The sequence below is a fragment of the Rosa rugosa genome, chromosome 2, assembly GCF_958449725.1.
Source record: "Rosa rugosa chromosome 2, drRosRugo1.1, whole genome shotgun sequence".
NCBI classification, from domain to species: Eukaryota; Viridiplantae; Streptophyta; class Magnoliopsida; order Rosales; family Rosaceae; genus Rosa; species Rosa rugosa.
Window position 1 is genome coordinate 61,756,265 of NC_084821.1, and position 13,333 is coordinate 61,769,597.

General features: G+C 39.3%; 1 long non-coding RNA gene across 1 annotated transcript; it reads right to left on the minus strand.

The window, feature by feature from the left end:
* Nucleotides 1-4,452: 4,452 nt before the first annotated feature.
* Nucleotides 4,453-6,711, minus strand: LOC133728471 (uncharacterized). Its single transcript, XR_009855864.1, has 4 exons — nucleotides 6,466-6,711; nucleotides 6,244-6,348; nucleotides 6,005-6,060; nucleotides 4,453-5,080 (listed from the first exon to the last, which is right to left on the minus strand). It is a non-coding gene; the product is annotated as an uncharacterized LOC133728471 (long non-coding RNA).
* Between the last annotated feature and the right edge of the window lie 6,622 nt (nucleotides 6,712-13,333).

The following is a 13,333-nucleotide window of genomic DNA, read 5'->3' on the forward strand; positions in this document are numbered from 1 at the left end:
GCTTTGGTTGAGAAGGAAAGATTGGAATGGATTGATAGAGTTTACAACTTCCTGGGTCAATTTGTAACCAAGAACCCAAGAGCTGCATGTCGTGAGTGGTAGAGAGATTAGTGGGAGACACTTTCATTAGTAGAGTTAGCACTATCTTAGTGGAGTTAGCAATATCATTAGTGGAGTTAGCATTTCCTATCTATGATTAGCAACAGATTTTTCTGAAAAACTGTCTATATAATCCTCTGTTATGAGGTGAATATCAATAAGAACAATTCATTCTCTCAAACTTCTTGACTTGTTATCAGAGCATAAGTTCCGAACTTTGCTCTCTTTGTTCGTTTCAGTTTTTCAGAATTTAGAAGTTTGTCTGCATCACTAGGCGTCCGTCAAAGAACGACCAGTGTCTTCTTCTTTGACTTCGGCGACAACATCTCCAGATTGGGTTCGCATCAGATCCGGCATCAAACCCAATCACCTTGGTCATCAGACCCGATCTTTCTGCATCAGACCCGATTATCTTCTGCATCAGAATCGTCGCGCTCCCAGACCCGCCGGTTTCCAGATCACCGTCGGCCTTCCCATTGCTCAGAATCATCACGTGCTCAGACCTGCAGGTTTCCAGGCAGTCTCCTTGTGATCGATCATCCTTGGCCAGCCGCCTTCAACCGACGTTGACCTCGTCAAGCCGACGTCGTCTGCTACTTTCCAACTCGCTTCCCATCTCGGTTCTTCACTCCGGCGTCGCCCAGATCGTTTTCTTCACTCCGGCGACGTTGCCCAGTCCCCGGCTTGTTACCCAGTTCCCGGCGAAGTTGCAAGGCACCTAGATTGCTGGTTCTCTGGTTGCACCCACTGTTTCTGATTCAACCCGTGCAACAGGTTTTAAAAAAAAAAAACCAAAAGAGAGAGAGAGAGAGAGAGAGAAAAAAACATAAAAAAAGGGGTTTCTGTTATTGTTATTTTGGAGCCTTCTGTTCTTCTTATTTCCGCTGCATACTTTGAGATTTGTGTGTTTTTCTTTTGCTACTGTACTATTGCAATGGGTGGTGATGAAAGTGAAGGTCAGAGTTCCAAAATCAGTGAGGTCCAAAAGGTTGAGGTTTCTGTCCGAAATTCAGACGGTGGTTCTTTTGGGGGTAGAAAACTCAATGGTACCAATTTTCGAACATGGAAGAAGATTATGTCTGTCCATCTTCGGGGTATACATAAGATGGGGCATGTGATTGGAACAACTAAAGCTCCTAGTGAGGAGGATGTGGATGCCTATACTAAGTGGGAGGATGATGATGGATCTGTGATGGGAATCTTATTCAAAGCCATGAATGAGGATGTGCTACAGTTGGTGGAAAAGTGTGAGATTGCTGAAACAATATGGAAGACATTGGGGGATCTATATACAAATGAGTCTGATTTTATACAGGTTCATGAATTGATGTGCAAAGCTGCAAGTATGCAACAGAATAGGCAATCAATAGCTGTGTATTTCACCAAGCTGAAGAATGTATGGGCTGAAATTGATCAGAAGCGTCCTTGCAAGATCAAGAATCAGGAAGATCTTGTGTGGTACCAGAAGGAGAAGGAACTTGAAAGAGTTCATGTATTCTTGAGAGGGCTTGATGATAAGCATAGCAATGCTAAGGGAGAATTGCTCAGAATGACAGACCCTCCTAGTCTAAACACAGCTTTTACATACATCTGCAAGGATGAGTCTCAACAGGACAGTATCAAACATGCACAGGTTGTAGTGTCTAGCCTAGCCATTCAAGCAAAATCACCAGCACCATTTCTCCAACAACAAAGATCAGTCCCACTTTATCAGCAAGGACCTCCACCAGGCTTTCCTAATCGCCCTCGTCCGCAATGTACTTATTGGAATGATGTTGGGTATGTTCGAGCGACTTGCTGGAAACTAAACCCACACCTTAAACCTCAAAAGCAAGGCTATCGTCCTAAGGCAAAAACAGCTGCTGTTCAATTGGTCCAATACCCAGATTTCTATGGAGTGGCTGGACAGGATCATCATACAGCAGGTGGGGCTGCTCCTACAACATCTATAGCTGGTCGTGGTAAGATTGGTATGGCTTTAAAGGTTTCTAACTTTGTTGGTTCTGATACATGGATTATTGATTCTGGTGCCTCCGATCATATGACTTATGATAAATCGTATTTTACTGAATTGTCTTCCCCTTCAGTGTCCTATGTCACCAATGCCAATGGTGAAGCTTTTCATGTGTTAGGGTCAGGGTCAGTGCGTATTACTCCCACTTTAGAACTTCATAATGTGTTATATGTGCCTGACTTGTCTCATCACTTGATATCTGTCCCACAATTGAATACTGAGTCTAAATGCTTCGTAACCTTTTATCCTGTGTATGTGATTTTTCAGGATCTTCTCACCAGGGAGTTAATCGGTCGGGGGTATCTGAGGGGCAGGTTGTTCCATCTGGATCAGACATACGCAGGGGAGAAACCAAGAGCACATTCCCGCGCCGCTTTGACTTCGAATTCTGATAAGCTAAGTGAAATTTGGTTGTGGCATCGCCGTTTAGGGCATCCCTCTTTTAGTCTTATGAGAAAAACCATGCCTACTCTGTTTATTGGTGTGGATGAGTCTGCTTTTCATTGTGAAACATGTGTCTTGGCCAAGAGTCATCGTGCTATTTATTCTCCTATTGTTTCTAATAAAAGTGTTATTCCTTTTGAGTTGATTCATTCTGATGTTTGGGGACCTTCTCGAGAACCCACTGTGTCCGGTATAAGATATTTTGTGTTATTTATTGATGATTGTACGAGATTGTCATGGGTTGCTCTTCTTAAAACCAAAGATGAAGTCTTTCCAGCTTTTCAAACTTTTCGTACCCTTGTTCAAACACAATACCATAGCACTATTAAAGTCCTTCGTTCTGACAATGGGGGGGGGGGGAATATGTTAATCATGTTTTCCAAGAGTTTTTCGAAACCCATGGGATTGTTCACCAAACCACATGTCCACAAACACCAGAACAAAATGGAGTGTCTGAAAGGAAAAACGGTCATTTACTTGATATGGCTCGTGCCCTTCTCTTTAGTGCTCATATGCCTAAGTATCTTTGGGGCGATGCTGTACATACTTCCTCCCATCTTATCAATCGTCTTCCATCTAGTGTCCTTCAGGGAAGAATTCCATTTGAGGTTCTTGCATCTCATGTCTCCTTACCTTCATTTCATAATCTTCCAGCTCGTGTCTTTGGTTGTGTTGCGTTTGTCCATATTCCTAAAAACCAGCAGTCTAAGTTGGATGCCCGAGCGCTTAAGTGTGTGTTTGTGGGCTACGGAGGTTATCAGAAAGGGTACAAGTGATATCATCCACCAACCAGAAAATACTATGTCACTATGGATGTTACTTTCTTTGAGGACATGAGTTATTTTCCCCCCTCAGATACAGCTCTTCAGGGGGAGAATTCATATTTTGAAGAGCTGTATCATGAAGAGGGGCAGGAATCAGGAAGCGGAGAAGATGTCGCACAGGCAGGAGGTATTTTGACCGATCCAGTTGAGAGCATTAGCTCATCACCTCCAGAAACAGAAGCTCCTGCCATCACTTCTACCTCTGACCCACAACTCCCTGGTACTGAAGATCACCCATTTGAGGTATGTCCATCCACTGGTACTAGCAATAGTGAGTCTAATGTTGAGAAATATGTGTTACCAAATAGGACCACTCGAGGTCAATCAGCCAAAAGATATGAACCTACTCTTACTGCCAAATCAAAATATCCAGTAGCCAATTATATGTCCACTAGGAGGTTGTCTAGGTCATATGAATCATTTGTGAATCAAATATCTGCTGTATCAATACCTAACAGAGTGCAGGATGCATTGGGGGATTCAAGGTGGAGGAAGGCAATGGAGGAAGAGATGGAGGCATTGCAGAAGAACAATACTTGGCAACTTGTGTCGTCACCACAAGGCAAGAAGGCTGTAGGTTGTCGTTGGGTGTTTACTGTGAAACATAATGCAGATGGATCAGTGAATATCCACTAATAGGATTTTTGCCTTAGACATCGGCCAGAAACCGATGTTAAAAAAAAAACCATCCGATGTCTTAGTGGGTGATGTTAAAGATCAGGAAATCCCAGACATCGGTTTTTAGCCGATGTTAAAAATGACTCTAGACATCAGTTTCTTATAAGCTCCCGATGTATAAAATGACTCTAGACATCGTTTGATTTATACAAAACTGATTTTGTTTCCTACTATGACATCGTTTTACATAAGAAATTGATTTATATATCAGTATTAGACATATGTTTTATAGATAGAACTGATGTCCTTTGTCATTTATAACATCAGTTTGTTATTTCAAATTGTTGTATGTTTTCGTTCTTTTTGCTTCAATTTCTATTTTAGAAGTGATTACTAAATCAGTTTCTTTGCTAGAGAAGTTTCACAATGAGAATACCAGTGGTAAGCAAAAGAAAATTCTCATTAATACTATTGATAAAAAGAGTACAAAGAGTAGGGAGAAGGGGACGTATGGCCTAAACTTCTCCATATACAACAGCAAAAGAAAAGAACAAGATTGAAGTCTTCTAAACTTCTCCATATACAATAGCTAATAATGCCTCTGCTTTGCTCTGTTCTTTTGCAAGTTGATCCTACAAAGAAAATGCAACCCCGATGATACACCTTATCAGCAATATCAGCCTAAGAAATAACAAAGTGAAAAACTAATTGGATTATCATTTTCCTAGATAACTCCTTATGATTATTCTACAACAAGTCGTTATACTGCACTTGCTGTTTCTCTACCTCTTAACAACCCAACATCCATATAGAATAGCTTGAGAAGGAAACTTAAGCTATTCATATAACACAAGGCAGTACATATCATGGTGCTTTTTGTCACATTGCATCATATTGAGGAGGAACAGATGCTTTACCTCTCAATTTGACTAACAAGGGAACTCAAGCAACTGCACGTATGAAGGGCCTTATTCTTCAGGTCGTCAAACTCTATCTTAACCTTAAAATCACCTAGATGACATTTTGTAGATCGAACCTCTTCTGTAAAGTGAAGACTCTGGGCCATTTTTAAAGCTTCTACCTGAAAAGGAAAGCAGAGAAGTATTAATTATATATATATATATATATATATATATATATATATATTCAAGAATAATGAACTGATAAACAGCATGAATTCCTAATAACTCATTTGGGATAACCAATAATAACTCTCATGAGCTACTCACTCTTTTAACCCAAAGCTACTATCATGGGCAGACATCCTTCTCTCTAGGCAAAGAGAATTTTCACAGCATTAGCCTAACAATATGTGTATGATATAGACTTCAAAGACCCTCTTAACATCTATAAAGCTTCAAGTTCCAAACCCAACATGTACACATCAACCAAATTTATTGTATAGACTTCTTTTATACTGTTGAAGTTTGAAAACCTGCAACTAAAAACAGCATCTCGATATCAGTTGAAGAAACCACCAAAACGGTAGACAACAAGTATCTCTTTTTATTTGGGCAAAGTATGGGAATAAATGAGAGAAAGATCCCAAATTTAAGTTTATTATAGTTATGGACAACCAAACATCAACTACCAACAAAAAAATTATTACAAAATTGAACTGAAATCTGAGGAATCTACCAGAATATATTGCAGAAAATCTAATAAAATACTGAAGCAAAGATCATATTGTGCTATTCCCTTTAAGAGAATCACACATGTTGTGCTGCATAAATGAAAATTTCTAAGACCCCACATGAAGAAAATATGCCCATAATATATAGACAAGCCCCAAAAGCCACTCTCCGTGTCAACCCCACAAAACCAAAGACCCCATTCATCAAACCTAAAGAGATATGCAACTATATCATACACTTGCAATTTGAATAAAAGAAACCCAGTTCCAAACTGGGAGCAATCAGCCAAAACTAAGCCTAGAAATCAAAACCCATATAGTATAACTGAGCAAGAGACCAATAAAGACACAAACTTGCCAAGCACAACTCACCAAAGTATGTGAAGCTTTAATCTAGTAGAAGTACTGCACAGCTTGGGACATTAAAGCTGTAAAAGAAAGAATCAAAATCCAGTTATTCGAATTACCAAATACATAGACATGAACTGTCTAGTTTATCTAAGAGAAATCAAACAAAGTTGGATACAAGCATTAACATCGTGAATGCAAACAATTTATTGACATGGACAAACACTAAATAATAAGCCAAGTACTCTGCCTGACTAGCTTACTCGACAACAACTTCCATTTATAAATTCTCATTTGGAGATGCCAACAATTTCCAAAACCTTTTGCTGCACCTCACGTTTATAAATTCTCAGACTTCCGCCACCAATCTAATGGTACCATAGGAAACAGCATAGCATATCAATTTTATTATCTAGGTGTGTATACTACCAAATGCATTAAACTTGAAACTGCTAGAGAAGAAACTAACAAATGATAGTATATACCTCAACTCCATTGTAAACCAAATGCAGTCTTTGATTGCGCAGGCTCACTTCACTGCATATTGCACATTGCACACACAACCAACCAGTTCAATATCAAGATTACCAAAACCCAACCAACATTTACACTCAAACAACAAAGAAATCCAATTTAGGGTGGATATGTGAATATACTCTGCAAGGGCTTTAATTATGATGTTGAGCGAACTGATTGAGCTTCCTCCCAGTTCCGAACTAACCAATCAAACAACAAAGCTGAAAATTGATAAAGGCCCAGAGATTTAACTGGATAGATTAGCTGAAATTTTTACCTCAATCAAAGTTAGGTTTCCGGAGAGGACCAGAGGACTAGACCAGAGAAAAGCACAGACAAGAGAGAGATGGAGGAGAGAGAAAGTGGATCTGGAGGACTCTCTCTCCCCCGTCACCGATCTCCGACCACCAGTGTGGACTCACCGCAGCCACCATCGTCTTCGCCTTCCTTCGACAAGTCAAGGCCAAGTTGCACGTCCTCTTGCGATGACTAGAAGCACGGCCACACATCTCCGTCCAGTCCACCTCCAAGAGGAGCTACAACGAAATCTCTCCGAATTCGTTCTAGGGTTTTGTGGTTTTGGCTCGATTAGGACGGGGAGAGAGAGATAGAGAGAGAGAGAGAGAGGGGTGAGGTGAAGGACGAGAGGGATAGGGTATCGGGGAAGAGTGAGAGTATGCGTGTGAATGTTGGAGATAAAGTGAGTGAGGTAAAGTAGGAAAATTTTGTTTGCCGCCTAGTCTTTCTGCGTTTTTGAAAATTTTGGAATCAAAATATAGACATCGGTCAACAGTAATAAACGATGTTAATTATATATATAGAAATCGGTTTTTCAGAAATCGATGTTAGAATATATTTTTCACATCACGTGTTTTCTGAACCGATTTAAATGACGTGATGTCTAAGGCCAAAATTCTAGTAGTGATCGGTACAAAGCACGCCTTGTAGCAAAGGGGTTTACTCAGACGTATGGTATAGACTATGATGAAACGTTTGCTCATGTTGCCAAGATGAACACTATTCGGGTTCTGCTCTCATTTGCTGCTAGTTTAAACTGGCCACTCCGACAGTTTGATGTCAAGAATGCATTTCTTCAAGGAGAGTTAACCGAGGAAGTGTACATGAGCCTTCCACCTGGGTATGTAGTTGCTTCTCCTGGTGATTTTGTATGCAAATTGAGAAAGTCTCTGTATGGTCTCAAACAATCGCCTCGTGCTTGGTTTGGGAGATTTTCACAATTCATGCGGAAGGTTGGTTACAAACAGAGCAACTCAGATCATACCTTGTTCCTCAAGCATCAACAAGGGAAGGTAACAGCTCTAATTATTTATGTGGATGATATGGTAATCACCGGCAATGATACTGTTGAGATGGATAGACTGCAGAGACAGCTAGCCTCTAAGTTTGAGATGAAGGACTTGGGTGAACTTAAGTACTTCTTAGGAATTGAGGTAGCCAGGGGAAGTACGTTCTTGACTTGCTAACAGAAACAGGTTTGTTGGATTGTAGACCTATTGATACTCCTATTGAGCAGAATCATTGTTTAGCTGAGTATCCAGATCAGGTACCTACTGATCGAGCTCGCTATCAGAGGTTAGTTGGGCGCTTGATTTATTTGGCTCATACTAGACCAGATGTTGCATATGTAGTGAGTATGGTGAGTCAATTCATGCATAACCCAAGTGAGAGTCACATGGATGCTGTTATGAGAATTTTAAAGTACTTGAAGTCAGCTCCAGGAAGGGGAGTATTGTTTTCTAAACACAACAACATCCTTGAGGTTTGTGGCTTTACAGATGCAGATTGGGCTGGAAATATTACAGACATGAGGTCAACATCAGGTTACTTTACCTTTGTGGGAGGTAATTTGGTTACATGGAAGAGTAAGAAACAGAAAGTTGTGGCACGATCTAGAGCTGAGGCCGAGTATAGAGGTATGGCTCACGGAGTGTGTGAATTACTGTGGCTGAGAAATCTGTTAAGTGATCTGGGTTTCAAACTCAAAAGTTCTATGCAGTTGTATTGTGACAACAAGACAACCATTGACATATCACAGAATCCAATACAACATGATCGTACTAAGCATGTGGAGATTGATCGTCACTTTATAAAGGAGAAGCTGGATGCCAAAATTATTAGCTTTCCTTTTGTTCCAACTGAAGAGCAACTTGCAGATATACTTACCAAAGGAGTTTCCAGGAAGGCGTTTTATGACTCACTAAGCAAGTTGGGCATGGTTGATGTGTATGCGCCAACTTGAGGAGGAGTGTCATGAGTGGTAGAGAGATTAGTGGTAGACACTTTCATTAGTAGAGTTAGCACTATCTTAGTGGAGTTAGCAATATCATTGGTGGAGTTAGCAATATCATTAGTGGAGTTAGCATTTCCTATCTATGATTAGCAACAGATTTTTCTGAAAAACTGTCTATATAATCCTCAGTTATGAGGTGAATATCAATAAGAACAATTCATTCTCTCAAACTTCTTGACTCTGCATATGTCAATTATAGGGATTTGGACATTGGGAGAAATGTGAATTGGACTCGCTTGGAATCCAAGGTTTGGGGTGAAAAATACTTCAAGGGAAATTTTGAGGAACTGGCAAATATCTAAGGTGAGGTTGATTATAAAAACTTCTTCAAGAATTAGCAAAGCATTGTACCATTTTTTCTTTGAGACTAGAGAGTGAACATCTTCGGTACGTTGTAGCAAAATTGGTACTCTACAAATGCTACATATAAAGACGGTACATGACAGAGGACATGTTTAATTTTTATTGTATTAATCTTCATGTAATAGCTTGTTTGGATTTGGACCTCATGACTCATGAGATAGAGGAATTTCTACTGCACTCAATCTTCACGTAATAATTACATTTGATTTGGAATCAATGATTTCGTTCTTTTTTTTTTTCCCTTTCTTACATAGGAGAGAATCAAATTTTTACTTAATCTCAAACCAATTTACTATTTTACGTCATGAAGAACATCAATGCTTATGCAAATCCATTAACGCACAGCAATGAATGGGCAATTACCGCACCTTGATTATCATCTTCATTTCTCTGATTATCAACTATTAATATTTATGTTCCTTAGTTGTCAATTGCTTGATCTTAGGATTTTTTTTTTTTTTTTTTTTAAATAGGGCTGGTGCGGCTGCCCTCAAGCCTTGATTAATGAAATTGCAGAATACAAGGGGGGGACGTAAAGCCTAAACCCCATATTACAATAAGCATAAAGAGAATATCCTGAAATAATCTCAGGACTCTCCACAAAATCTATGTATTCTAACAAACACCAATTAGCAAAGAGTGCACGAATGGCTACTCCATTTGCTTGATCTTAGGATCTTAATTGTATTGATTGTAATTGCTGACCTATAAGATCTAAACTGATCATCAGTCATATACTGTACTTATTGTAATAGTAGATCCTTAGGATCCAAATTGATCCTCAGTCCTGTATATAATTTGAAACACATCAATGAAAAATAATGAACATTTTCTCCCAGTCTTCTTTATGAAAAATCAGAGCCTCTGTCTAGCAACACCCTCTTACACTTTTTTTATTTCCCTTCCTCTAGATCAAATGGCCGCTCCAAACACCACCACCTCCAATTTCCTCACCATCAAGCTCCATCGGACTAACTATTCACTATGGGTAGCTCAAATCTTGTCTTGTGCCTTTCTCCAGAATGAAGTTAAGAGCCGCAACCTCGTGGGTTTTGTTGATGGCTCAAAACCTTGTCTTGATGCCTTTCTCTAGAATGAAGTTGGTGATTTAACTGAGGCCGTCAATCTGACGTACGAAGAGTGGATGACTACTGACCAAATACTGGATCAATGGCCCCCTCACACCCTCTGTTCTTGTCGCCGTCTCCTTCACACACCACCTGGACGTCACTAGCAAAACGCTATGCTTCTCAACATCACAATCTAATTCTCCAATTTCATAGCAATCTGCTCATCACAACCGGAGGTGATTTGTCCATGTCTGATTATTAATTTAGACAAAATTAATCAAATTACTAATACTATTTCCTTATCTGGCCATTCTTTTAATGATTCTGATTTATTCTCCATTATTATGAATAATGTGGACCATTATATGAGAATACTATAAGCTCTACTCAGGCACGTGAAACTCCCATTACTTATGATGCTCTTGAGGCATTGCTATTGAGTGCTGAAAGCCGCTCAAAGAATCAGGCTCTTGTAAATGGGCTAGAAAAGGAATTGCGACCATAGGCGTTAGGGCAACTTGAGCGTCGGTGAGGTCTAGGGAATGATCCATGTCCACGAGTTCCACCAACAAGATGTTTGTGAGTGAGGAGGACATTGGTGATGGACTCCAAGCCAACAAGAGCTTAATTCTTCAAGTGGCTTTCAACACTCAATAGCAATGCCTCAGGAGCATCAAAGGTAATGGGCGTTTCACATGCCTGAGCAAAAGTAAGCTTATAGTATTCTCATATAAAGGTCCAACATTATTCATAATAATGAAGATTAAATCATAATCATCAACAAGATGGCCAGATAAGGCAAGAGTATCAGCAATTTAATTAATTTTGTCTCAATAATCAGAAATAGACAAGTCACCTCGAGTTTTGCGGAGCAGATTAATTCCGCGAAGTTCGAGATTTCGATTGTTGTGTTGAGAAGTATAGCGCTTTACTAGTGACGTCCAGGTAGTGTGCGAGCTGATGGAGCGTGAGACGGTGGCAAGAACAGAGGGTGTGAGGGAGCCATTGATCCATCTGATGATCATTTGATCAGTAGCCATCCATTCTTCGTACGCTGGGTTAACTGTGTCAGTTAAATCACCAGCTTCATTATGGAGAAAGACATCAGGACAAGGTTTGTGCCATTAACAAAACCCATGAGGTTGCGGCTCTTGAATAAGGGAGTGATTTGAACTACCCATAATGAGTAGTTAGTCCGATCGAGCTTGATGGTGAGGAAATTTGAGGTGGTTGTGGTAGTGGTGGTATTTGGAGCGGCCTTTTGATATGAAAAAAAAAAAAAAAAAAAAGAGGAAGAGGATGTCGCTAGACAGAGGCTCTGATACCATAAAGAATATTTTTCATGATTTCTCATTGACGTGTTTCAACTTATATACAGGACTGAGGATCAATTTAGATCCTAAAGATCTGCTATTACAATCAGTATAGGACTGATGATCAGTTTAGATCCTATAGGTCAGCAATTACAATTAATACAATTAAGATCCTAAGATCAAGCAATTGACAACTAAGGAACATAGATACTAATAGTTAATCAGAGAAATTAAGATGGTAATCAAGGTGAGGTAAATGTCCATTCATTGCTGTGCATGAATGGATTGCGTATCATTGCATTCATACTTTGACCATCTTCCTGGACCACAGTAATTGACATAATCTTATTATGTACCGCATCAGTGAGATACTTTGCACTCTGCTTGTACTCTTATAGTCCATCCTTGTGGTGTGATTGAACTTTTGAAATGTGCCTCTCGGTGATTTATACCAAGTAACAATCATCTCCTCAGTTCTAGTAGTAAAGGATTAGAATTGAAAAGCAATGAAGACGTTGAAGTGCTCTTGTGATCTGAAATAGAACTAATACCACCAGAAACCAATATAGCAGTAAATCAACGAAGAGACCCTTACAGGGACAATGAGAGAGATCAAAATTGGAATGAGATAGAGGACAGGTTTTTTCTGTATCATCTTAATGTAATAGCTGGACTTGAATTGGATTGATAAACCTTTTTCTTCTTTCAGTTTCTTCTGTACAAGAAAATGGATACTAACTTGAGACTTTGATCTCTGTCATCAGTGTCATGTATATTTGCATAGTTAGAATCCATTAGTCTTTTGATTTTAGTATTAGTAATAACTAATAAGGATTAGAATTAAGAAAGAAATGAAAGGCAGCTCCACCATAATTTGGAAAGCTATATAAGCACTAAAACTACATACAGAGACTTTAGATCAAAATTGATGGTTAGTCGACCATGTGGACAAAATTATCAAACAGCTGTATGAAAATCCCTCTTTTGGGTGTGTGCTTACATCAAAGCAATAATTCCTACTTCTACACTTCTACCATTAAGAAGTAGAGCAGGTCAAAAATGTTGGAAAATGCTTTGATTATAAAATTAAGACAGAAGCCTTGCATATTAACTGACTTGGCATCCTAATCAGCTGCCACGTCACTATTGAAAATGTCAGCAGCATGACCAATTCACATGCTTGCTGGCCATAGGAGGCCAGAAGAAACCCAGAAGAAATAGACAGAGAGAACTAGTAGTGCATGTATATGCAATTTGACACATAGCTACTTTGCATGCAACACAAAGCATATGGAAGTCCCATAAGCTTTAACCAAATTCCAATGATAAAGAAGTAAGCAGCTAGCTACCTCAATTAATTACAGTAAATTGGTTTGAGTTACCGTGTTAAATTAGTAGAAATTTTTGACAGTTTAACTTATAAGGGCATCAGACCTTTTGTAGATCTCTTCTGGTGTAGATTGGGACTCGGTGATTGTTTAGCAATATCCATGAAAAAATGGCCAAAAGTACAAGAGGTTGGGGCAACTTACATGTTGACACACTGTGGGTTACTTGGCATTTGAACAAGGAACGGCTAGTGGTAACTTTAAATGCTGATAACCGACAGAAGTATATATAAAAACCCAAACTGGTAGATCCTTGTTTACTGCATAGTAATCATCACTAATTTCACTTTAGCTCTTTGTTTCTATGCAGTTTAGCAGAATAACAAGCCGAACTAATTAAGCATATAAGTGCATGACGCAGATATATGTGTAGCCAAACTGAGACTCAAAGC